The sequence below is a fragment of the Herpailurus yagouaroundi genome, unplaced genomic scaffold (assembly GCF_014898765.1).
Source record: "Herpailurus yagouaroundi ecotype Mexico unplaced genomic scaffold, PumYag 190, whole genome shotgun sequence".
NCBI lineage: Eukaryota > Metazoa > Chordata > Mammalia > Carnivora > Felidae > Herpailurus > Herpailurus yagouaroundi.
The window spans coordinates 3,391,226-3,416,977 of record NW_024412421.1 but is presented as its reverse complement, the minus strand read 5'-3'; the positions used below and the strand labels follow the sequence as shown (position 1 = coordinate 3,416,977).

The following is a 25,752-nucleotide window of genomic DNA, read 5'->3' as shown; positions in this document are numbered from 1 at the left end:
ATTCTTGCTTCTCTGTAGGTAAGATGTTTATTCCTCTTTGGTTTCTTTCAGGATTCTGTGTTTGGTGTTCTGAAGGTTGAATATGATACTCAGAGGCATAGAGTTTTTGAGTATTTATCATGCTTAGTGTGCCCCTGAGCTTGCCAGATTGTACTTTGATGCCTATCATTAATTTTGGAAAGTTCTCAGCCATTTTTACTTTAAGCATTTTTCTGCTCTATTCTCTTTTTTTGCACCTTCTAGTATTCAAATTACATGTATGTTATATTTTTTGAAATTGTCCCACAGTTCTTGGATATTCTGTTAGATGGATTTTTTTTCATTCTTTTTTTTCCCTCTTTATATTATAGTTTGGGAAATTTCTACTGACATATCTTCAGGTTCACTCATTTTTTCCTCATCTGTGGCCAGTCTACTGATAAGCCCATCAAAGGCATTCTTTACTGGTTTCTAACATCCCCTCTTGATTCTTTCTTAGAGTTCCCATCTTACTATTTATATTACACACTTGTTCTTTCATGTTGTTTACTTTTTCCATTAGAGAGCTTAACATATTAATTATAGTCATTTTAAATTTCCAATCTAATGACTCCCAAATCTGTGTCACATCTGAGTCTGGTACGGATGCTAGCTTTGTCTCTTCAGACTGTATTTTTCCTTTCATGATGTCTTGTAATCTTTTGAAAGCCAGACATGATATGTTAGGTAATAGGAAATGAGGTATATGGGCTTTTAGTGTGAAGTTCTATCTCAGTCCATCTAGGTATTGGCTTTTGTTTAATGTTTGCATAAGTGTCATGGGCTTCAGATTCTTCTAGTGTCCTTGTTTCTGTCTTTCCTGTTGTCTATGGTTTTTCCAAAAATCTTAAGTGGAATCTGGGACTTGCATCTATTTCAGCTAAAATTCACTATTATTACATCAGAAACCTGTTATTGTGGTGTAAGGTGTGGAGCAGGTGTAGGCATTCTATAATTTTATGATGCAATCCCAGTGTTTTAGTTTCCCTAGGCTGTGACCTTCACAAGAGTTTCTTACTTTTCTTTCTCTCTCCCTTTCTTTAGATGAGATAGGGAGTCTAGAGGGGGCTGCTGTTGGGTAAGTGACTTTCTGCCTATTTGAGATAAGGCTCTGGTAAAATTCTTTTAACTGGAGAATAAGCCTTTGTTATGGAGAATGCACTGGGCATATTTCAAAATGTTACTTTCCCCCCCTCTCTTAGTCAGAAATATGAGGGATTTGTCCTGGCTGTTCACCATGGGGATCTGGTGGGGTTTCTGGAGTTAAAATCCATGGAAGTGTGAGGATAAATGTAAGACTGTGGCCCCCATGATTTTCTCACTCTCAAGCTAGTCCACATTCATCCACATTCATCCTCCAGAAATTCACCAAAATTTGCATTTATTTGTCATATTGAATTAAGACTCCAGTAGCTTCTGCTCCAAGTAAGCTGATTTTGGCTGTGTTTTTCTGTAGTTAACCGTCTCTCCACATTTCAGGACATCGGTTTGCCCTATAATCCCAAAATCTCTAATGGGTTCAAAAAATATATTGATTTTTCAGTTTTTTTAGCGTTTTTCTTGTTGTAAAGATGGGAAAGATGATATCTAAGCTCCTTATATGGCATAACTAAGACCAGAGATCCAACAGGTGACTTTTCATATGCACCCTGAAGGACTATTTCTCCAATAGTCAAGGTGATTGGTTACATGCAACTGAGAGCACATGGGCTCATCCAGATTTGTCTTCTTTGGACAATGCCTCTACCTTTCCTCCTCTTATTAACACCAGAAATTTACCTACAAAAGGAAGTCATGTCAGAATGTACATTGGTTGTGTTTTGACCACCCAACCATCCATTCACTCTGTCTTTTGTAACAGCCCTCATTTCTCAGTTAAAGGTGTATCTTTTCCCCTCCCCTTCCTCCAGCAGTAATATGTGTGCTTTGGGAAAAGCCGATTCCTCTACTTCCTCCAGGCATGTGACTCTTAACTGGCTGATCAGAGTCATAAGTTTCCTGGGACATAGTGATTTGTTCCTGTGATCCCCCTGGAGCCGATGGGATATGAAAGGAAATATATTGTGTAGCTATGAGCAGGCATTATGGGATCAAAAAGGAGGAGCTTCATGACAATCACACTAACATAGAGGAAGATAGATGTGAGCAAACAGGAAAACCTTGTCCTAATGATATTGTTAAAGCTTTTTCTTCCAGCTGTGCCTGAGAATGCTTAGGTTTATAAACTTTTCACTTACAGGATCTTTTGGTTACATGATTTCCTTTTTTTTGCTTAAGCCATGTGGGTTGGGTTTACTTTTGTTGCCGACCAAAGTCTTAAGTGATATAGAAATCTACAGTCAATCAACTATATTAATACTAGAGAATAATGCCTTACCTAAAGAGATGACATTTTCATCTTTTATGAGGATTTCAGACCTCATAAGGGGAGACACAATTCAAGTTCTGCCAAATACATGCTCACACCCAGGGTGACTGTTCCCTATTTTGTGGTACTGGAGTGAGTAGTTATTTGCTGAAGTATCATATGTTGGGATTCTTTTCATCCCTTTGTTAATTTGCTCTTTACACAGAGTTTACTGGGCAGTTTCCCCAGGATTCTATTCATTCCTGCATGGGATTTTGAGACAGCTGAGGTATTTCCTTGAAGATGAGTCTGCCTTTCCCTATCATTTTATATCCTTAGCCTCTTCAGACACAGATCTCCATTTAATGTGAGGTTAAGCTTACTCCTACAGCTTTTCCTTTGAGGGAGTCAACCAGAACCATAACAAAACACCATAGACTGGTGGCTTAACAACAGAGCTTTATTTGCTCCCAGTTCTGGAGGCTTTATATCCAAGATCAAGTGTTGGTGCGTTTGGTATCTCCTGTAGCCTCTCTTCTTGGCTTGCAGATGATCACCTTCTCACTCTACCCTCCTGTGATCTTCCCTGTGTGCATACATCTCTAGCATCTCTCCTCTTATAAGGACATCACTCGTACTGGATTAGAGCCCTACATTTATGACCTCATTTAGCTTTAATTAGCTCTCTAAAGGCCCTGTCTCCAAACAATCACTTTGGGGGTTAAGGCTTTGATATATGAATTTTGAGGGGACACAATTCAGTCCATGACACCACTTTTTAGCCATTCTCAGTGATTTCTCTTCATTCTGAATGGATTTTAATAGTCTTAGTCAAATAATGATCAAGAGAAGTTCTAATGTTGAAAATGCTATTAAGCAAATAGGTTAAGCATCATCTTTTTCTGCATTGAGCCAGCAGGACTTCATCTCATGGCCTACAGGGCAAATGGAAGTAGGAGACTGGCCTTTGATGGGACAGTTTGTCCTCATTGATCTTCTTCTTTTCTCTCAAGACCATCCACTCCTGTTTTCCTGTGACCATTTAATATCCTCCATCCAGGCTTCCTGCCCCCAGAAAATGCCCCCATGTTCTCAACTGATGCACACCTGTCACTTGAGCCTGCCCTTAACTATTTCTCCCTGGGAAAAGTGATCCTGTAAATTAGTCCACACAGAAAGGCTGGTGATGGATAACTGCTTAGGGAACTACCTCTCCCAGGGGCTCATATCAGGAGCCAAATGAACAAAACCCCAGTGGTGGAGTTGGAAGCATTGTAGAGAAGCTGGTCCAAGATCTTTTCATTGTCCTTCTTATTATACCAAGAAAGGCCACTCTTACTCACAGATTCTGGAAGGGGTAGCCACAGGACAGGTAGAGACAGCTGAATAAAAGGTCGCCAATAAAGGCATAGGTTTTAATTTGGACATTGGCCCTGATGTGCTCTAAAATTTTGGGAAACCCTTTCTCCCTTTCCCAGCCTCAACTTCTCCACCTTCACAATGGAAAAAAAAATCCTGTCTGGCTCAACTCTCTCAGGACACCAAGAATGAATGCCATAACAGACAGAAAAGTGTTTTAGATGGAAAATGCCATAAAATAAATTCAAGGTGTTATTATTTTAAGGTGCAAAATCAGAACTTATAAAACAAGGCATAAAAATGTCTTGGTAGATATATTTTCATTCTGGAGAAAATTAATGGCTACATCTTGGGCTTGAATTTTCTATAGAACCAGTCCCAGAATATTGGACATGGAAACACTCTTAGCGATATTTAGTTTCTCTTCTTCAGATGAAGAGTCTAAAGCCTAGAGAGGGAAGGGACTTGCTCAGGGTCACATAGCAGGTTAGGGACACATTTGGGAGCGGGGACCTGTAGTTGTGACACCTTTCCTTGGTTTTATTCTTCATTTTCATGGGGAGGGCAGAGAGTGGCAGGGCTAAAACATATGAGCCATCTCTGAACAATACCTGAGAGTTTTAAGGCCTATTTCAGCATCTAAGTGCATTGTCTCTAATGGAGATCTCTGACTTCCAGGCCCAGTGGATTCTCAAGATGAAATTCCTGCCATAATTGCTGACTTCAGCTCCTCAGAGCTATAGACTGGCTTGACCCGGAAACTCTACTGTGGGTCACATCTTCTCCACTGGTCTGGCTCCTGTACAGTGTGGCTTGGTCTGGTTTGAGTGCAGAGGTAATTGCAATATATTGAGGTTTGGTATTGTAATAAAAATAGGGGCCATTACAGCTAGCATTTATGTCATTAGTATTTAGTGGTGGTGTGTTGCAGCTTTTTTAGTGCTCATAAAACTGTCGCTGCTTGCAGATATGTCACGGCGCTGATATAAATTTAAAGGGTTGGAAATCCATAAGTCATAAAAACTAGATAGTAAATAGCAACAGAACAGGGTGGACAAGAACTGTTGCATTAGGCATGCAAATGCTTACGGATTTGCATGTCTAGTGCTTTCATTAGCATAATGAGAAGCACATTTACATTACAGATGGACTTGATTAACTAGGCCCTTGTAAATAAAGTCCACTCAGACTAAACAGAGGATGTTTGGGCTCCAGAGAAGAGATGGTTATAGGAGCCAAAGGGCAAGTAGAGCCATTTCTTGCCCTCTTCTCTTCTGGCATTGACCATTGAAAAGTTTTCAGAATCACTGATAATGCCCAGATGGGAATGCTTTTGTACTTATTTGATGTAATAATAACAGCAAACATGCACTGAGTGCTTACTATGTACTGGCCACTATTTAAACATTTTATGCATAGTAGCTCACTTAATCCTCATAATAACCCTATGATTATAATAATACCCATTTTGCAGATGAAAAAGCTGAGATACAGAAAGGATAAGGGAATTTATCAGAGTCCAACTATTAGTAAGTGGCAGAACAAGGATACAAACCCAGGCAGTCTAGCTCAAAGTCTGGCTCTTAACCACTACATTAGCTGCCTCGTATCCACTGAATTCATACAGGTATGCAGCTAATGCTATTGAAACATCTGCTACATACCAGACTCCAGGATACTGCTAAAGATAACAGCAATAAGATAAATGCTTGCTATCTTCCTAAAAAGTTCATGTAGTCTAGTTGGAGAAATTTAGAAGAAAGCAAAAATTCTGACATTGTGCTCAAGGAGCTCATAGAAGGACACAGCCTCCAGGAAAGGTGGGTCAAAAAAGGCTACTCAGAGAGGATACCTCTTGGACTGAGACTTGAAGTATGTGTAGGAGTCCAAAAGGTGAGGAGTGGAGGATTAGAGCACTTGCTTAGGGAATGGCAAGTGCGGAGCCACGGAAGTGGGCATATTCTCAGACCCTAAGTCACTTCACATGAGAATGTAGGGAACATATGAACACAAGCCAAAAAAAGAAAAAAAAAAAGCAGGGACTGGTCATGAGGACTTATGGGACATGATAAAACTTGGAGGGTCAATCAATCATCTGGGCTTATAGCCCTCTCCAAGTAGAAACCTGGCTCCAGATTAGGCACTAGGATTTACAATTCAAATATGAACTCCCTATTTGGCTCCCCAATTCATGAGGTAAACCTTATTCCAAAGTCCTGTGTCTTTTCCATCATGTCATGGATTCATAAACTCACAGAGTTCGTTAGGACAACATGGCCATTCAGACCAGACTTCTCATGGTACATGAATCCTGCCACAAGCTCTTCATTTGCTTGTGAACATTTGCTTCATTTGCTTCTACCTGAACAGTTCCGTCTGCAGTTGGACAGGTGAGGAATTTGAACCGGCTTATTTTGGGTAGCCCAGTTAAGTGAGAAGTCCAAGGGAGTACCTAATATTTTAGAGTGTTATCTATTAAAATTTAACTGTTCTATGAGCTCTCCTTATGGTAACAGCTCCTAAAAGTAAATATACTATTCATTCCAGGTACATTTGAATGGAAGCCTCCCATAAATGATTTTTATGATGGCAGCCAACTTGAGGAATTCTTGAGGGCTGAGAATGTTCTTTGAGTCATTCTGGGGAATTGTGATGGGACGCATTCTATTTTGTACCTCCAGGTAACATGCAAAGTAGATTATTTTAGACTGAATTTTCCAGTGGTCATTTTCTCCATGACCTGAAACCTTTTATTTGTCTTGATGGTGACTCTGGGGCCTTCATGAGCAGGTGGGAATTGTCATCTTGAAGTAGGTCATAGGTGTCCTGTGAGGATGGTGGTCACGGGTCTGTAACCTGTAAGTGAGGGGCAGAAAGAAGGCATGTGGGAACAGGAAGCCACGAGTGTTTTAGAATCAACAAAACCTCATGGAGAAATGTGGCAGAAATGCTCTAGGCAGAACCTCCTCAAAGGAGCAGTAGAGGCTATGCTGGAGATTCCATAGCATCATGACTCTCCCTAGTCATCTTTCACCCCTGCCCCTGACTCTGGTGAACTCTGGTGAACTCTGGCTAATGCCCATCTAGGTTTCCTCTTCTTCCAGCGAATCTGATCAGGCTGAAGTTACTCTTAGCTGGTTCTACTTTAGGTTGGCCAGGAGCTCTTCAGAAATTCCTTTTCATAGCTGGTGGGAAATCTGGGGTTGGGGCCCACAGGTCTAAGAAACAGAGTGCTCTTGCTTACTTTCTGACCAGGAGAGCCTGGTGTTCACTTCCATGGGTTCTCAGGGCTGGAAAATTTCTGAAAGCTGGACCTTCCTAGAGCCTGTGGGACAGTCTCCTCTGACCTGCCTCCGTCCTCCACTCTGAGTCCCTAGCACACCTACAAAGTTGGGTCTATGTAGTGTTGACTGAACTAGAACTGAGGGCTGAAGGCATGGTTTCCTAGGTTCTCTTTTCCTCAAAGTTGCTGGACATGTGGTCCAGTTCATGGATATACTCTTTGTGACAATATAACCATGTGCCAAGTGACATTGTACCAGTATAGATACATATATCAATATTTTTCCTCTTGTGGGTGTATTTACATCAGTACATGTCTCTATGTGTACATACATATATTATTCTGTGTGAGTGTATATATGTGCATGTTTATATGTATATTTCTCTCTGCAGATTTCTGTAAGTGTGTATAGGTGCTTATGTTTATGAACATGTATATGTGTACTTACACAAACCTGTGTGTACAGGTGCATCTGTGTATGTATACATCCGAAAATGCTAAAGAGTGTTAGACAGGTGCTTGGGGGCAAAGCTAAAAGATGACACTGTAATTTCTTCCCTGGAATTTTAGAGCCTCTAAGGACAAAATCCCCCTAGAGGAGGCAGCAGCCTGAGTTGCCAGCTGGGCTGTAAATCCCTTTTATGTTGCCCAGGGCCATTGTCTGAGGCACTATTCTTGGCCTGACAGTCTAAGAGATGACAGGATCTCTAAGAAAGTATGGTAAGAACTAAGGGGGCTATTATCCACAGGACAGGGGAATAAAGTTTCCTCTCTCTGCACCTCCCATCCTCACTCACCATGAAATAGAAACACAGGGGCAGAGGGAAAATAATAGCAAACCTCACTGAGCCAAATTTTACATATATGGACTCATTTGACTCATGATGGCTCTATGAGGGCTATTGGTCCCAATTTCCAGATGAAGACATGAAAGCACAGTGAGTTTGAGAAACTCATCAGGATTGGATGTCAAGGCAATATGGCTCCAAATGTACAGGATGGCTTTTATGCACCAAGTTCTGGGATGAACACAGAGCTGAGATTACTTGTTACCAGTGACCAGAGACCATTCCTGGCCAAAAGGACAACATAGTGAAGTTTTTATTTGTTTGCAGTTCTTCCCTTCCTTCTTCATTCTTCTCTTTGCTTTGAAATGTCCATACCTTATGCTTCAATAGCCAGAGCTTCTCACTGAAATGCCATGCTAGAACCTGTTCTCCTAGAGCCACCTCATTCCCCAATTGCTTGACTTCAGCAAGATTGCCTGTCTTGGCAGTCACACTCTCACTGACCTGCTCTCTGCTTTTCAAGGTGTTTCCATATTGAGCAAACTAATCAGCGCTAAGGTGATTATGGCTACTAATGAAATTAAATGTCTTACTTCCCCCAGACAGAATGCACTGAAATGTGCTGAAAGTGCATTTCAAGTTCATGAAATCCAATGTCCTTTCTTAGGCTCAGAGAAGGGACCTACCTAAGGGAACAACAGCTAGCAAGATTATGTCTTGGCCTTGAATTCAATTATTCTAGTTTTAAACCCAACACTTCTTTCACTTTACCAAATTCAGGGTTTACAGTTAATCCCAAGGAAATGTGGTGATGGTGGTGCTGCAGGCACTGAGATTAGTCAGTGATGGAGATGGTCTGGTTATAATATAGGTCTCTATCTCCACTCACTATAGGTGAATAAGCTGGGTTTCTCAAGGTGTTGAAATGGGACACTTCCATGACAACTTGCTTACACCTCTCCTGGGTACTTCTCTAAGATCATAAAAATCTCAACCTGAAATGTGACCTTTTGCACAAATTCAAGGTGATTACCAGTGTCAGTCACCCAAGCATCAACATTCTTTCAAGAATAAGATACAGGAAAAGGGGATAAAGAATAACTTTTATTGTGATATTTGGTCTAAATATTGGTACAGGACTCCTGTCTGGAAAAGTCAAGCCAGAGGGCAAGTCTTATAGAACATAAACAGCAGATAAGATTTCTATTGTATACAGGATATAACTATTATATATGATTATTGTGGCAGTTCCCACCTGCCACTGTGAAGCTGTTTAGTAGCTATCCTTGTAATGTTTTATATAAACATGGGTGTCCAAATCTCCTGGTTATAGTATCCTTGATTCATTTTCTGGGTGGAGCATCTCAAAATTCATGGCAGAAGTGTCAAGAATCTACAAATCCCAATCTCTTGGGGAGAGGAAGCTGGGGGAATCTCCCAGTGGTGGGTTCTCTGCTTCTCCTGAACTAAGGGCCCAGGGTCCTTATAAGGGACTCAAGGATACCAGATATCCAACTGTACAATTGGCTTTAATTGGAGAGGATTTTCCCCTCTCCAAGAAACTCATGAGCTGCTTAAAATGATTTTCCAAATGTGTGTTGAGGCTGGATTTACGTCTGGGTTGCTGCATATTAAATGCTGATTATTAAAAACATTTGCATGGTGCTTTAACAACGATAGATTATGTATCTGTTACCTAAGTCTCAGTGAAAGCTTTATTAATTCATTATTATTTTATCAACATACAATAAACTGTTCTATTAAATCTAAACTAGACAGATATTTGGGGAGGGATCATCTAAAAGGACCTCAGCTGAGACTATCCCCAGGGAAGGACTTAATGAAGTTTCAAACAGTTAATAACGCTCAGTTCATAAATAAACCATGGGTATTTAAAGACCTGCAAAATACTGAAATAAGATGTTGAGACTCAACAAAGGAGATATGAGAGAGCACCCTCGGAATTCCCCTTCCTTAAAACTCACAGATATAGCCTCTACCTCTTGACAATATTTATTGGGCACCTGGGAATATTTGGCACCCCTGAGGATGTTCAGATTAACTCTGCTCTTGGTCCCAAATTTACTAAGAAAATGGGCAGAGGCAGCCTTGAAACAACATTCTCCTTCTCTCAAATAATCCACTTTTGGCTTTAAAAATATTTTGGTCTGAGAGGCAAGAGAGGAGAAAGAGATTCTGTCCTAATATGAGACATGATAATTCCTTGACAATCCTGTATGGTAAATCAAAAGTCAAATCTCATGCCTGCATGCTCTGGAGAAAGGACCAGCCACACCATTTTCAGGGCCCAGCGCAAAGTGAAATGCAGATCTCCTTGTTCAAAAGATAATTAAGAATTTTAAGATGACAAGAGCAGAACATTAACTCAAGCACAGGGGCCCTTCTAAACGTGGGGCCCAGTGTGATGACACAAGCTGAATGACATAAGCTGGTCCTATGTGGATGGCTTCTTGAACAGGGTAGATGGAGGTATAAGAAACAAAGTATCCAAGGTGGGGAAGTCTGGTGTTCCACTAGAACATAGGGAGTGCAGAGGTTTGAAGCAGCCATTGTAAGCAGAACAGTGAGCCTGTAGCAATAAGTTGGAGGAATATTAAGAGGTTTAGGTGTTGGGTAAAAGGGGCAGGAAGCTATGAAAAGTTTTAGAGTGGAGCAAGATGACCTCAGAAGTTCAAGGTTACTGATGGTCAAAAGGCCAAGGACTGACTCAGTTGGGAAGGTTTCTTCACATTGCAGTGGTCTCTGCTTCCAAACTTTTCATTTTGGGAGCACTACTCAGAGCCAATACTTGGCTTTTTTTCTTTTCAGCTTGTAGTTCCTTGAGTGGTGAACACTAAAGTAGGACTTAGCCCTTCTTAAAGTTGGTTTCCCTGAAAGAAGAGCCTGAGGCACAGAGTTGTGTGTAAGTAGTTTAGTTGTGGGGTGATCCAAGTAAGTAGAGTGAGAAAGCAGGAAGAGAGAGAAGAAAAGCCGGTAGAAGATGTATTACTGAGTGACTTACCACAGTGGGTAATGGGGATTCAATTTCACTTGGGGACTCTCTGAGGAATGGTGCAGCATGCACTGCAGAATTGTCACTCTGACAAATGGGAAGCTGAGGCATTTGTCCAGACTCTCATGCCGCATAGGTTGAGGATGTCCTTTGGAGTTATTATCTAGCATATACTTCGGGGCTACACATGTCAGTCGCTGAGGGATCTTCATGGATTTAGATAATATTTGAGGATATAAAGAAATCGAGATTTTCTGAGACACAGTTGAGATAGGATGCTGGCTGTGTGCTCAGAGATGCCCCCACAGCTGCATGGAACTCAGGTGGGCCAAAGGCATTTGTCTGGGATACATAAAATATTTGTAATAAGCTCCTTAGCCACTGAAAAGTTTCTGAGTGTCTTCATGGCCCCATCTACTCAGAACTCAGTCTCTGGGGACCCATAGATGAGTTTTTGGGGAGCAGTCGGTTGTCCTTTCTTATGCCAATTACATAGGCAGAGTATGTGTCCTAGATGATCACAACTTAAAACATAGGTAGACCAGAAAGCTTCCCTGGATGGTACATGGGCCTCTCCTTCCTTTGGATATCTGTAATTCCACCTCTGACTTCTCTGTGAGAGGATTATCTTCTACCAAAACCTTCGGTGGGAATGGCAGCATATGAATGCTGGACTCCTGGCATAATGGGCTGGAAGGCAGACACATGAATTTCCCAATGATTAGCTCTGAGGCCAAAAATCATGACTCAAGAGTACAGGTTATGGAGAGGGGCAGATGTGGGTTTGAATCCTGGTCCTGTCACTTGTTAGCTGTGGAATTTTGGTCAAGCCAATCATTCATCTATGTAGCTCTTAATTAGTTAAGTAGTTACTGAGCATTGACTCTATTCCAGGCATGGAACAAATCCGCCTGGAGTTGCCAAGTTAGAGGAGGAAATAGACAATAAAAAATAGGAAAATAATGGATAAAAATGAATTGTTATAAGTCTATAAAGGTGAATCATGTGAAATGATAGAGTATGGCGGGGATGGAGAAGGTGAATAAACTATGAAGATAGTGTAATAAGGCTGGGTTTCTTTCTTTTTAAAAATTTTTAATGCTTTTATTTTACGTTTGACAGAGAAAGAGAGAGAGAGAGAGAGAGAGAGAGAGAGAGAATGAGTGGGGGAGGGGCAGAGAGAGAGAGAGAGAGAGAGAGAGGGGGGGAGACACAAAATCTGAAGCAGGCTCCAGGCTCCTAGCTGTCAGCACAGACCCTGACGTGGGGCTCAAATTCATGGACTGTGAGATTATGACCTGAGCCAAAGTCAGATACTCAACTGACTGAGCCACCCAGGCACACCAAAGCTGAGTTTCTTAATGGGATAAAAGGAGACAACATGGGAAAAGCAGAGGTAAGAGCTTTCCAGGCAGATAGAACAACACGTATTATGGCCAGGAGATAATAAAAAGCTTGCATATTTGCAGAGCCAAGAGGAATCCAGGTTGATGAGACCATAATAAATGAGGGGAGGACGGTCATTAGATAAAATTGCAGAGGGAGGGAGGGGATAGTTCATGTTGGGCATTGTAATCCAAGTAAAGGACTTTAGGTTTTATATTACAGATAAAGGGAAGTCACAGAAGTACTTAAATCAGAAGAATGATGTGATCCAATTTTTGGTTTAAAAAAGATCATTCTTAACATAGTGAAGTAACTAATTTGGTGGAAGGCCAAGAGTAGCCATGGTGAGACCAATTAAGAGGATTTCATGGTATTTAAGAGCTGACAATAGAAGTGAGCATGGAGGGAAGTAGGTAGAGTTGAGGAATATTTGGGAAGTAGAGTAAACCAGAGTTGCCAATGGGTTGGATGTCAGGGAAAGATAGAAGTTTCAGTGATGATTCCCTGGAGAAACAATGGTGTCATTTATTGAAGTGAGTAAAAATGAGATAAGAACATGTGTGAATATGTGTGTGGGAGATCAAACAGTTGGACATTTTGAGTCTGAGATGTCTATATGGTATGTAGGCTGAGATGGCAATTTGTTGTTGGCTCTTTGGGTCTAGACTTTGATGAAGACACTTTGATTGGAGACTAAACTTGAGAGTCATGGGCATACAGATGCTTTCTGAAAGCCTGGGAAAGATGTAATCTATAAAGTGGGGAAAGAAGATCTATCTGCAGTGGGGTGCCTGGATGGCTCAGTCAGCTGAGTGTCTGACTCTTGATTTTGGTTCAGGTCATGATCCAGGCTCTGAGTTGGGCTTCATGCTGAGCATGGAGCCTGCTTGGGATTCTCTCTCTACCTCTGCCTTTGCCCTTCCCCCGCTCACACACACACTCTCTCTCTCTCTCTGAAATATATTTTGTAAAAATGAAGATCTATCTGTAGAGTCAGACACTGCTCAAGAAGCACAATTACTTCTCCCCTCTCCCATGCCTGTTTTCCTTCCATCATGGGAGCTAGTTGGGTGGCCCCCTGGAGGCTTTCACAAAGGCCGGAGTGAGGGACACAGCCTCAGAGTCATGGAATAGAACAGTCTTGGCATAGCTCTAGTTACAAGCTAGCCTCACATAAGCCTCTTATTCCTGAGCAACATGATGCACTGGCTTGTGCTAGAAGACTCATAAACAAGATGGACGTGAACCTTTGACACTAAACTCATTCTCAAGGTACAGGCCACATTGATCCATCTTTCTTTCAATGCTGTGAGCTGGAGAGGAGAGGCGGGTCCTGGTGTCAGGAATCTGAGCCCTACATGCAAAGCAACTGCAAGCCCATTTGAAGTAGTTGTGACAAAAGGCCTTGGTTGCTAGGAAGAAGGCAGTGGAGAGGCTCACATAGGCTGTTTGCCAGGGTGGATTAAATACACATTGAAATATGAATCATTGGAGGCCTTTTAAAGACTGTCACCTGACATACAGAAATCGCATTTCTTTTCCAGTGGAAAATGGCAGCAAGCATCAATTGTTAGGGGCCGCCACATGAATGGCAGGCCTTGTACAGTGCTTTGTTCTGTGTGGAACATTTCTATTGCATAATGACAGTTTATGCACAATGTCGGCAAATATACACAGGCAAAACCACACACGTGCGCGTGCGTGCGCGCGCGCACACACACACACACACACACACACACACTTTGGTTATTCAACTGTAGGTATTTTAGAGCTTCCTTTGAATTATTATTAAGAGAGAGGATTTACATGGCCTTAACTGCCTTTGCCTAGCTCTGCAAAGTGTTTCTAGGACTGAAGAGTTTTCGAGCAATCATATCAGCCTCAATCATAATATTCCTTTATGTTGGGTTAAGATTCCCAGTTCTGGTTTCCAATAGACTAGGGTCCAAATTGTGGCCTTACCACTATGATCATGAATGAGTTACTCCCTCTTTCTAGGTGTCATACATTTCCTTATTTCTATAATAAAATTATAATATGCTGTCAGAATGTACAGGATTAGTGGGAGTGGTAAGATGTTTAATGCCCAGAGAGCACTTAGCAAAGAGCCTGAGATATGATAGGTACTCTGTGAGTGCTCTCTGTCACTTGTTTCCTAGACTCTGACTTGCAGATGAGATCATGGAGATCACTAAGGTTAAGTAAGTCACTGAAGGTCACATAACTGTTCTGGTGTTAGAGACTGAATGTTTGTGTCCCCCACGCCCAAATTCATATGTTGAAGTCCTAACCCCCCAAGTGATGGCATTGGGAGACAGGGCTTTGGGTGGTAACATTTAGGTTAGATCATGAGGGTGGGGTCCTCATTATGGGATTAGTGGTTTTTTAAAAATTTTTTTACATTTATTTTTGAGAGACAGAGCACAAGTGGGGAGGAGCAGAGAGAGAAGAAGACAGAATCCAAAGCAGGCTCCAGGCTCTGAGCTGTCAGCGCAGAGCCCAATGTGGGGCTCAAACTCACAAATGGTGAGATCATGACCTGCGCTGAAGTTGGATGTTCAACAAACTGAGCCACCCAGGTGCCTCGGGATTAGTGGTTTTACAAGAAGAGGAAGGAAGCAAGTGCTCTCTCTTTCTCTCTCTCTCCCAATCTGAACACAGTATTGAAGAAAGGTCATGTGAGGACAGAGAAAGGAGTCAGCCATCTGCAAGCCAGGAAGAGAGACCTCACTACGAAATGAATCAGGCTGCACTTTGATCTTGGACTTTCCATCGTCCAGAACTGTGAAAAATAAATCTCTATTGTTTAAGCCACCCCATCTGTGGCATTTTGTTATGGTGGCCTGAGCAGATGAAGACATGTGGTAAATCCCAGCTGGAATTCATATTCTGGCTCCAAATCTAGGTACAAATCTCAGACAAGTCCTGGAAATGGGTTCAAAGCACCTGCATGCAGAAACGCAATTAGGAAGCAGGACTATGCTTTGCCTTATTCTGGGCTTTCTTCTTGCTTTCCATGGGGTTCTGCATGGTAAGATGTATGGTTTCCTGACCCAATGTCAAAATGCCCAGATTATCAGGCTTGGATATAGCATTTTTACTCACTCAGCATTTACTTGATTCACATTTATTTTTCCATTCATTTATTCTTTTAGTACATTTTTCATTCAACCTTAAATCACTCAGCATTTATTGAGCACCAACTCGGTGCAGGATCTTTGCAAAATAAGTGAAATGTAATCTCCTTGCAAACTCTGTGTGTCAGATGGCTTTGGATGTCCTACGTAACATGTTCAGGGCATGAGGCATTTCCTCCCCATCTGCTCCCCTTCCAAATCCTTGCACCATATACACACCAGATCATGCCATGAATGCAGCTTGCTTCCTTTCTGGCATCTGGCTCATTTCTGCAGCCTCTGGACTATGACTATACATACCAGTGCCTGCCCTTCTTGCCCAGCTTTGCCCAGATCCCTGTATTTGTTTCCTATCGCTGCTGTAACAAATTATCACAAACTCAGTGGCTTAAAACAACACAAATTTGTTGTTTTTCACTTCTAAAGATTAGCTGAAGTATGACAAAGATCTCACGGTGCTTAATTCAAGGTGTTGATAGAACTGTATTCCTTTTGGGAGGCTCTGTAATAATGCACTTCCTTGGCCTTTTCCAGCTCCTAGAGGCCACTCACATTCCTTACCTCATGGCCCTGTCTCCCATCTCCAAAGACTTCAACATTGCCTCTCTCTGACTCTTCTGTAGTCACATCATCAGGAAGGTTCTCTTCTTTTAAAGATTCATATAACTAGATTGGGCCTTTGGATAAGGGGATAATCTCCTTTTGTCAAGATGTTTAACCTTAGTCCCATCTGCAAAGTCCCTCTTTGCCATGTAAGGTAACATATTCACAGGTGTCAGAGTTAAGGCATAGGCATCTTTGGGGGCACATTATTCTGCCTACCACATGCCTCAGCAGATCTCTCTGCGCAGGGCAAGCACCACCTGATGGGTTCAGAGCACCTGCCAGGCTCTGGCAGGCCTGCAGGAGGGTTTTATGTCCCAAGCTAAGAAGAGCAATAAGTGTTAAGTTCAGGTTCAGCGCAATGGATGGAGGCTCTCCAGTCAATCAAATTATAGTTCAATCAGTTCATTTTAATCACTCCTCTGGAGAGAAGTAAAACTCTGCATTGAGGAATACACAGCAATTTTATTGATGACAAGTTTAATTGTTTCATTTTTCCTTACTGTCTCTAACACAGCCGACTTTTAATCAGTGGGAGCTGAGATTCTAATGAAGTAAAGTCCACTTTTCCGCAGTTCACAACTAGCTGGAAATAATTGGGCTGAGACTCCCATCCAGACACTGCAGAGCCGCTGGCATTTTCCTGAAAACCAGGCTTAATTGCTTTGCTGATGTTGTTAAGTAGTCCTGAGGGGGTGGAAGTAGTAATGCTGCCCACATATGCTGGGAAACAATACCCCAAAATGTCTTAAAAGGGTCCACAAAGTCTGTCCAACTGGTAGCGAGGAAGAAAAAATGAACTGGAGTGTGTTTTCTGCAGGCAGGGGCCTGGGGGAGTATGTGGGAGCTGTGATGTGGATGGCTGCAATTTGACAAGATCAACAGCAACCGCCTTTTTCTTTCCTCTGAAAGCTAAGCAGGATTCTGAGTGCAGGTGTGTGTGTGTGTGTGTGTGTGTGTGTATGTGTGTGCACGTGTGTGCACATCTGGATTTGTGTGGTGTGGTTTCAAGGAGAGATCGAGATTTTAGGCTGCCTTTGGCCTCTGAAGGGGGCAGGAGGGAGCGCGTAATGGAGGATTCTAGTGTATATTGTCTCAGCCCTGAGAGGTGGCAGGGAGATTGGCTAGTCTGGAGAAATTCCAGGATCACAGATACAAGTCTTGGAAGAGGCAGAGAGATTCCTTCCTTATCCCCCACAAAGCCCCACTATTTTACTTGATGGATGGTGATGATGATAATAGCAATAGCTTCTAGGTTTTTTTCACTTACTATGTGGACAGAGATTTGGGTTATGCTCTCTTTTATTCCTCATAAAAACCAATAAATCAGGTGCTATTATTATCTCCTATATTCAAATAAAGAAATCAAAGCACAGAGAAGTCCCAAAGTTTGCCCAAAGTCATAGAGTTGTAGGATTTGAATCCAGATCTGCAAGACACTAGAATCAATTCTCTTAGCTCTTATATCACATTTTTTTTCAGTCCTAACAACAACATTAAAAATAGATAATTTTTTATTGAACATTACATGTTCCTGGTCTAGTACTAAGCACTTTCTGTATCTTATCTCATATAATCCCAAAAGTAACCCTAGAAGGCATGTTCCCACTTAGAGAACAAGAATAAGGGAATTGAGGTCTGGAGTGAAGGACACTATCAAAGGCCACTCAACTGGGACTCAAACGTAGGTCTGTCTGCTTTGAGAGCTTGTGATTTTATAACACAGCACTTTGCTTGGGAAAGGGTCTAGGTACTGAATGAAGATTGATATTAGTGTTTTCTCAATCTAACCAAATAATTAATTCTATGGTTCTGGGTCTGGCTGAGATGGCTCAGGACTTGGGCATCTCTTTAGACATCTGAAGAAAGAGAGGGATGAAGCCCCAGAGTCCTCACCTAATGACCATGGTTTTGGAAACCCAGGTTCAGTTACTACTTCTGACACTAGACTTGGGAACATAATTTAACTTTGGTAAGCCTCCATTGTATTGTCTGTATTTTGTGAAGATTAAGTGAGATCATGTATTTATTCTTTTATTCCAGAAATTTTTATTGAGCTTCTTACTCCGTGCCAGGAACTGTTATAGCCCTAGGAATGCAACAAGAAACAAGACAGGTAAAGTCCTTGCTTTAGTGGAACATAGATTCTCATTGAGAAGTCAGATAATGAATAAGTAAGCAAGTCAACAAAGAAGAGAATTCTTGCTTGTGACCAATTCTACAAAAAGTACGATAGTAGAGGGAACCCCTAGGAGTGGAGGAGTGGAGGTGGTCAGGGAAGGCCTCTGAAGAGATGATATGGGACCTGAATTACTTGCTGGAGTCAATCATGCAGGCATCTTGGGGAATAGCCTTTCAGGCAAAGGTGATAAAATGTGCAAAGATCAGAGGCAGGAATAAGCTTGGTGAGCAGAAGAACAGAAAGAAGGCCAGAGTGGTGGGGGAGCAATAAATGAGAGAGAAAGAGGAGGACTATGAGGTTGAGAAAGAGGCAGTGAACAGATCATGCAGGACCTAAAGGAACGGGCCATGGAATTTGAAGTTAGCTTTAATGTCAGTTGGAATTCACTCCATGGCTTTTAGTAGCAGTAGAGACAACCTCTGGTTTAATTTCTAAAAGGCATTTCAGTTGGCCTAAAGAGGCAAGTTTGGAAATAAGGAGATAAGTTAGGAAGCTTCCACTGTAGGACATCCTGACATCTCAACAAATGAGAGATTGTTATAATAATTACCATCCCAGAAAGCAGTTAGCACTTGAGGAGATACATGGTTAAGTGTATAGGTAGCAGGAGAAAAAAAGGTCTGGCCAGTCGAACCAGGTCTGTAAGACGAACATTTTGTAAGACAGGTATTCATGAATCATGCTTTTTAATGAATTGAAAAATGGTGAGTATGGAAAACAGGAAAAAAAGGAGCCCAGATGATAAGGACAAAACACAAGTGATTGATCAGCCAGTTTGTTTACAGCAATTATGACTGTGTGATTGCAGAGTCATTTCAACAATAAGTAACCAAAAGGGGACCTTGAATGGGTGGATCTGGGAGAAGGCAAATATCAAATTCCCAGTCTCCAGGCAGAATCTCCGCATTTGCCCACACTCCCCAAAACACATTGCTGGTGTCTTGGAGTCAGAAAAAAACAGATAAATAAACTTGTGAAGAAGGTTATGTGAGGTGTGTGTGTGTGTGTGTGTGTGTGTGTGTGTGTGTGTGTCTGGGTGGGGGAGAGAGGGAAAGAGAGACTTCTTTGCCTCATCTCAAGTCATGGTGGTATTTTTATTTGAATTTTACTTTTCTGATGCTGTTAGATAACAAAGGGTAAATTAAAATACAATAAAAATTATAGAGGGAACATGGGAAAAGAAGAATGACATTCTCCTGGCATTTGTTTCAAGGCTGCAAAATGTAGAGTGTCTTGACAGCATAGAAAGAGATTTTTCTCCTTTAAACCAGGTGTTGGAAAATGTGCTTCATTTAAGCAAATCAATATCTTTAATTTCAGCCCGTTGCTCTGGATTTAGTGCCCGATTTCCAGGGAAATGTAGAAAGAGTCAAGCCTCATAACTTTCTGTAGTTCCTATGAAAAGAAAGCAGAAGACCAAGGGTGTCACAGTGGCTATTTTTAGAACTATTTTAACTTCTACTTCTTGGACTTCCTGTGAAGTCATAATGTGTTAAAGGAAAATAAGGTAAAGAAAGGGATAAGAAGTTCTGAGTATGGCCGGTGTAATTATAAATATTATGGCTTGAAAAGGCCTCACTGATAAGGTGACATTTGAATAAAGACATGCAGGAGATGAGATGAGCCAGGTAGAAATCTAAGGGAAGAGAATTCAGGCAGAGAGGGGAAAGAGCACAGTTATGTGATTGGAGCAGGCTTCAGGGTTTGGGGAGTTAGGAGCCATGTGTGGCTGGAGTGGAGAGAGCAGTGGTAGAGTTCAGAGATATGAGTGGCTGGATCATGTGGGGCTTTGTGGTTCATTTGAAGAAATTTAGCTTTCATGCTGAGTGAGATGGGGAGCTCTCAGAAGGTTTGGAGCAGAAGAGTGACATGATCTACCCTACGTATTGAAAAGATTTCTCTGATGCTCTGTCAAAAATTTCTCAAAGTGGAGCAAGCTAGAATCAGGGAGAATGGAGGGATCATGGTGGGATGGACCAGAATTTGAACCAGTGAAGGGCACCTGGGTGGCTCAGTCGGTTGAACGCCCAACTTCGGCTCAGGTCATGATCTCACAGTTTGTGGGTTTGAGCCCCGCATTGGGCTCTGTGCTGACCGCTTGCTCAGAGCCTGGAGCCTGCTTCAGATTCTGTCTCCTTCTCTCTCTGCCCCTCCCCCACTCATGCTTTGTCTCACTCTGTTTCTCAAAAATAAAGAGATGTAAAAAAATAAAAATAAAAAAAGGTTTTGAACCAGTGTGAGTGGCAAGAAGTGTAAGATCTTGTTGTTTCGTTGAAGTACAATCAACAAAATTTGCTGATGGGCTGGATGGGGATATGGGAGCACCAAGCATGGGGAACAAGAGATTAGGAGTCTAGTCAGGACATACAGTTTGGAATATCTTTTATACATACAAGGGGAGATGTTGCAGAGGCAGTTTTATAGATAAGCCTAAAGTTCAGGATAGAGGTCCAGTCTGGAGATACAAATTTGGGGGTCGTCAACATTTAGGAAGTTATGAGACTGCATAAGCCCAGTAAAGCACTGAGGATATGTATTAAAGAGAACTTTAAAACTGGGTTTAGAGGTCTCTTTTGAATTTAATTGTCTTAATTATGGGAGAATTAAGGCAATTGAAGGAGATAAAGGAGTGATTGAAGGAAGAAACTGCTGATTCAAGCTCTCATGTTGGATTCACATTTCTGCAAGTGTCTCACTTTTTTTCATGCAGTAATGCTGGGGATCCACCCATCTGTCCATCCATCCATCCATCCATCCATCCATTCATCCATCCACCCTACCTTCCACCCGTCCATCTGTCCATGCATCCATACATCCACCCACCTGTCCATCCATCCATCCATCCATCCATCCATCCACCCATCCATCCTACCTTCCTCCCGTCCATCTGTCCATGCATGCATGCATGCATGCATCCATCCATCCATCCTATATTTTTCTTTCATGATATATGTGAAAAAGCACACAGCATTTTACAAAAGAGATTCGCAAATGAACTTTGTCTCTATTCACCTAGCCACCCAACTTCCTTGGTCTCAGTCTCCCCTTTAGTCAACTGAGAGAATGGTCTAAAATGTTAGTTTTGGACATTGTAGAGATGTTAAAAAGCATGCCTACTTTGATGTTCTATAGTTTCAGGGCCATCAGAAAATTTGAGGGTCCTTTTCTGAGTTATCTAACACAGATCCAATTGGATAAATATGGCAAGAATTGCTCTTAACTTCTTACTACTTTATTTCTGGTTGTTCATGAAAGGGCACACATACAAAATAATACAAATCCTCTGAGTCCACTGCTTCAAGGTTCCCAAGTCCATTCTCATCCAAATTCCTTGAGCTTCTCTCTGCTCTGAGGATGACTTTGCTGTATTGAGGTGCTGACACGCAGATGTTGAAAGGTTTGCTGAACAGGCAGTTTGGGGAGCAGAGTGTCACATTGTCCAGGGGCAGAGCACAGGCAGTTCTCATTGGGACCACTTGCTGATGGATGTTCGCCAGTTGGCTCATCTCTTCTTGTGATATTGTTATTTTAGAGACAAGAAAAGGCCAGCAGGTTTTAAAAATATGTATCTTAGAAGTCGTTTTTGTCATCGGTCAAGTTGCGACAGCCCTTATCCATATGCATAGTAGAATACTAACTTGTCTCTAAGTTCAATCTCCTAGTATCTCTTTTGGGCAACACAAGTTCTTCCACAGACATAGACCAAAGACCCTTATCACTGCCCTGCCCCAAATATTTGACCACATTTAAGGCTTAGAACTTGGATTTGGGTTTTTTTCTTGGGATCTTCTTATCCCAGGTTTACTCAGTGATAAGAATCATGTTATCTTTATGTGAACTTCTCTCTGCCCTTCAAGCCATCTGCTCATTGCTAGTACAAGTTATTAACATTGATGACCACACCCAACATCTGGATATATCAATCTTAGCTTGGGTCACCTTGATGGCTCCAGTTATTGGTAATGTGTTTGAAGCTTTGGCATGAACCAGGGAAGGCGTGCCTAAACATTGGCCATTGGCTTCCAGGCAGATACTGGGCCTCTGGCCATGAACATCTTTATTTATTATCTTCCTTTCAACTCTCTCAGGCAAAGCAGTTGTCATAATAGAGTAGGTGCAATTTATTTTGGTCTTGGCAAGGCACTGCCCCCTTCCCCAGGCTTTCATCTTCTTCCTCCCTCTTTCTTTGACATTATTTGTCAAATGATCCAAAGGTAATTTTTAATACTTTTGCATCACATTGGAGCTAAGTTCTGCTGGATTATTAATGATTAAATATTTTCTAGTCATCCACCTGCACAGTCTGTAACAAATTATCCCAAAAAGGAGATTAATTCCATTACGATTTTGAATAAGAAAATGACAAGAGAATGCCCTGCAGTCTTTAGAACTGAACAGTTGCTCCAAAAATCTCTCATATATCTGGAAAGTTGTTGGTTTTATAAAAGACTTGAATCTGTCCTTCAGAGGTCATTTAGCAAGTATTTATTGAGGTCCTGTTGGATATTAGCCTGGTGTGGGGTACTGCAAAACCTGGTTAATTCTCAGAACCACATGGGGAACTTTGTAGAAATGTTCACCTCAGATTTACTGAATCAGGGTTTTCATAAGTGAAGCCCAGAAATAGGTATTTTTGGAAGGCTCTCCAAGTAATTCTGATGCAGCCAGTCTATAAAACTGTTTTGGAGTCTCTGCCTTGGAGGATGTAAGAAGAAGGGAGGCAGACTTCTTACCTAAAGAGGGTTTATAATCTCATAGGGTTCTGGGATTTACCCAGGATGCATTATCAAGTAATGAAAGCCATTTATAGTTTAGGATGAATGAGTTTGCTTCTCAATAAGATAATAAAAATGTTTTGTAAACTGTGAGTCACTATTAGAAGCAGACAGTTCAGAAGAGAGAGAAGACTTTGGATGGTTTTATGAGGACATAGGTGAAAAATAAAACTGCCCATTTAACAGAAGTGGGGTGATAAGTAGATAAACTTTTGATTATCCAAGTGCACGAGGAATGGAGATTCTGATCAATTGATCTATATCTATCTATCATCTATCTATCTATCTATCTATCTATCTATCATCTGTTGGTTTTTGTGTCAATCTAATCTAATCTATCTGGATTTGGTTATTAAATTGGTTTTGATTTTGTTACTAATGGACTTTCTTGCACACATGAGGTGAAAAAAGTCAGGCATCCTGTTTCAGTCCTAGCTCTGTTTTGCCTGCTTTCTGACTTTCTGAATAAGTCTTCCCATCCCTCTAGGTCTCAGTTTTCCCATCTGTGAAAGAGAAGATTAGATTTGATGACCTCTAAGGTCAATTCCCACCCTAACATTCTATGAAAATATGAGTCCACTTTCCTGCCTTAACAACAGTCTAGTGGCTGTAGTGGAATCTTTCTTTCATACCGATGGATCCAGCAGGACCTTAAGTCGTCATCCTGAATGTTAGCTCCCATTTATCGAGAATCAAGGTGGGAAATTGAGCACTGAACAATCTATGTAAGTTTATTTGTTCTAAAAAGACTAAATGTTAGCTCTGAACTCATTTGTATCATCTGCTTCTCTCTCTCAAGTGGATAGAGGGAGCAAAAATACTAATATCTTGAGTAATTATAGTGAATGGATGTTATACTTAATTTGTAAGGCATTCTACTCATTATTATCCATAGTAATGGAGAGAGCAGTCTCATTTACAAATAAGAGCTTCTTGAGCACCTATTATTGGGCAAGTCTCATGCTAATTCATATTCATTTGTGTACACCAAATTGGAATGCTCTGGAAATTTTATTTGTTGCAATCTTGCTTTTGTCATAATGTCAAATAGACAAGTGGTAAGAACCAGCTGTGTTCCCTGAGCCACCCAGTATGATGGCTTTGGGTTTGTAGTGGTAAGGGAGCTTCAGGATGGGTATTGGGCCATTTTCTTTAATGTCTTCCATGTGGGCTATTCCCAGTAGCTCATTTATGCCTTTGGTCTAGCTACCCACACACTAGAAGGGATCCTTTTTGCCTGGCCAAACCCAGTTACTCCTTATCACTTAAAATCTGTACCCTTTAAGAGTCTCCCTGGCTCATTTCATCCCCCTTGTCTCAGATCTCACTGTACTTTCTGCTATTTACTGAGCACTTAGTGGGTGCCAAACACTCATATAATATTACTTTACCTCTAATGGAAGCAACGGGATGTTATTCACATTTTTCAGAAAAGAAAATTTAGAGACACTAATCCATTTTTATGGGATCCCATAGCTGTTAGGAGGTGGGGACGAGAATGAAATGCAAATCATTGTGAGTTTTGGCCCCTTCACTCTCCTGCCACCTCTTAACTGGACCCTCATTTTCTCAATAACTTCAGGCATCTCGAGTTTATATTGAGCCTGATCCATAGGAGTTTGGCATACATGAGAGTCACCACTCATATTTGTCTGTCCTACAGCTCTGAGTCAGTGTTGGTTCAGTCCCTTTCTTAGCAGACACTTGTAGAGTTAAATGAAAGTAGTACATTTCACCCTCCCAGCTGGTGCCTTGCCTTAAGGGCTGGGACAGGAATGTGTGGAAGTCTTCTGAAGCCCATGCCCTGCCTCTCTTCTACCAGAATTATTGGGGAATTGGCCCCAGGCATCCAATGATGAGAAGCCTAGGAATGAAAGCACCAGCTCCTGAACACAGAGAAATTAAGGACCTGTCCCTTAATAGGAAGCAAATTATTGCTGTGTGTCTTTGTGTGCAATAAAGAGGGTGGGTGGGGAAGGGAGTGATCATTTCTTTGAGTAAGAAATAAGACATCAGAGCTTACCCAAAAATTATCTCCTTTTTTCCTATAGAATTAATCTAATCATCTAAAGAAAATTTTACTTATTGGGGACAAATTATTCTAATGATTCAATAATGCCTCTTTTTCTATTTTTTTTCCAGATAAAAGAAAGACAACCCTACTATGGAGAGGAAATTAGCTACAGATATTAAAAGGCCGAGTACAGCTTCTTTGAGCCATGAGCTTTCTAGCAGATATTTATGATTTGATCCTATGCAAATGTGAAACGTCTGTGGACAGGCTGCTTTAAAGATCACTACTAGCCCAGCAACTGCAAAAATGTTGAAAACAGCACTTTAAGTACTTTGTGTTTGATGTTAAGTTATTGCTAATTTTTTGGATCTGGGGAAGTTCCATTTCCAGAAATCAGATACAGTATTATAAGAACACAAGGGAATCATTTCCAGCACTATTTATATAAATGTAAGGATTCAACACAAATGTAAATTAAAAACTGCCTCCTTAGAGTTTGCTTGATTGTGTTCACAGAGAAGCAACCACCTCAAACCTGCTAGGGTTTTTGCTTGTTTTGTGTTTGCCATAGAAACGAATGCTAGACCAATTGTGCATCAGCTGCCTGAAAAATGCACTGGGGCTTTATTTTGCATTCAAGACAAACGATGTCTCTTTTGTTTTGCATTTAAAATAGGAATGTTGCATCAATAACCCCAGCCTAACCTCACCCAGTACCTGCAAGGAGAGAGGGGAAGGCCAGCATAATTGAGTATGTGGCTTCACCTCTAAACAAGGCACAAGGGCAAATGTAGTTTTACCCTTGTGAGGAGTTTCTGGAAGGAGATGGTATTTTTTTCCTTATGCG

At 41.4% G+C, this 25,752-nt stretch overlaps 1 long non-coding RNA gene across 2 annotated transcripts; it reads left to right on the top strand.

The window, feature by feature from the left end:
• Positions 1-1,011: 1,011 nt before the first annotated feature.
• On the top strand, positions 1,012-25,399 carry LOC121010005 (uncharacterized). 2 transcript variants are annotated; one of them, XR_005780955.1, is made up of 5 exons: positions 1,012-1,096; positions 4,403-4,559; positions 6,272-6,405; positions 17,978-18,050; positions 25,034-25,399. It is a non-coding gene; the product is annotated as an uncharacterized LOC121010005 (long non-coding RNA). The 2 variants fall into 2 exon arrangements; XR_005780954.1 differs by lacking the exon at positions 17,978-18,050.
• The last annotated feature ends 353 nt before the right edge of the window (positions 25,400-25,752 follow it).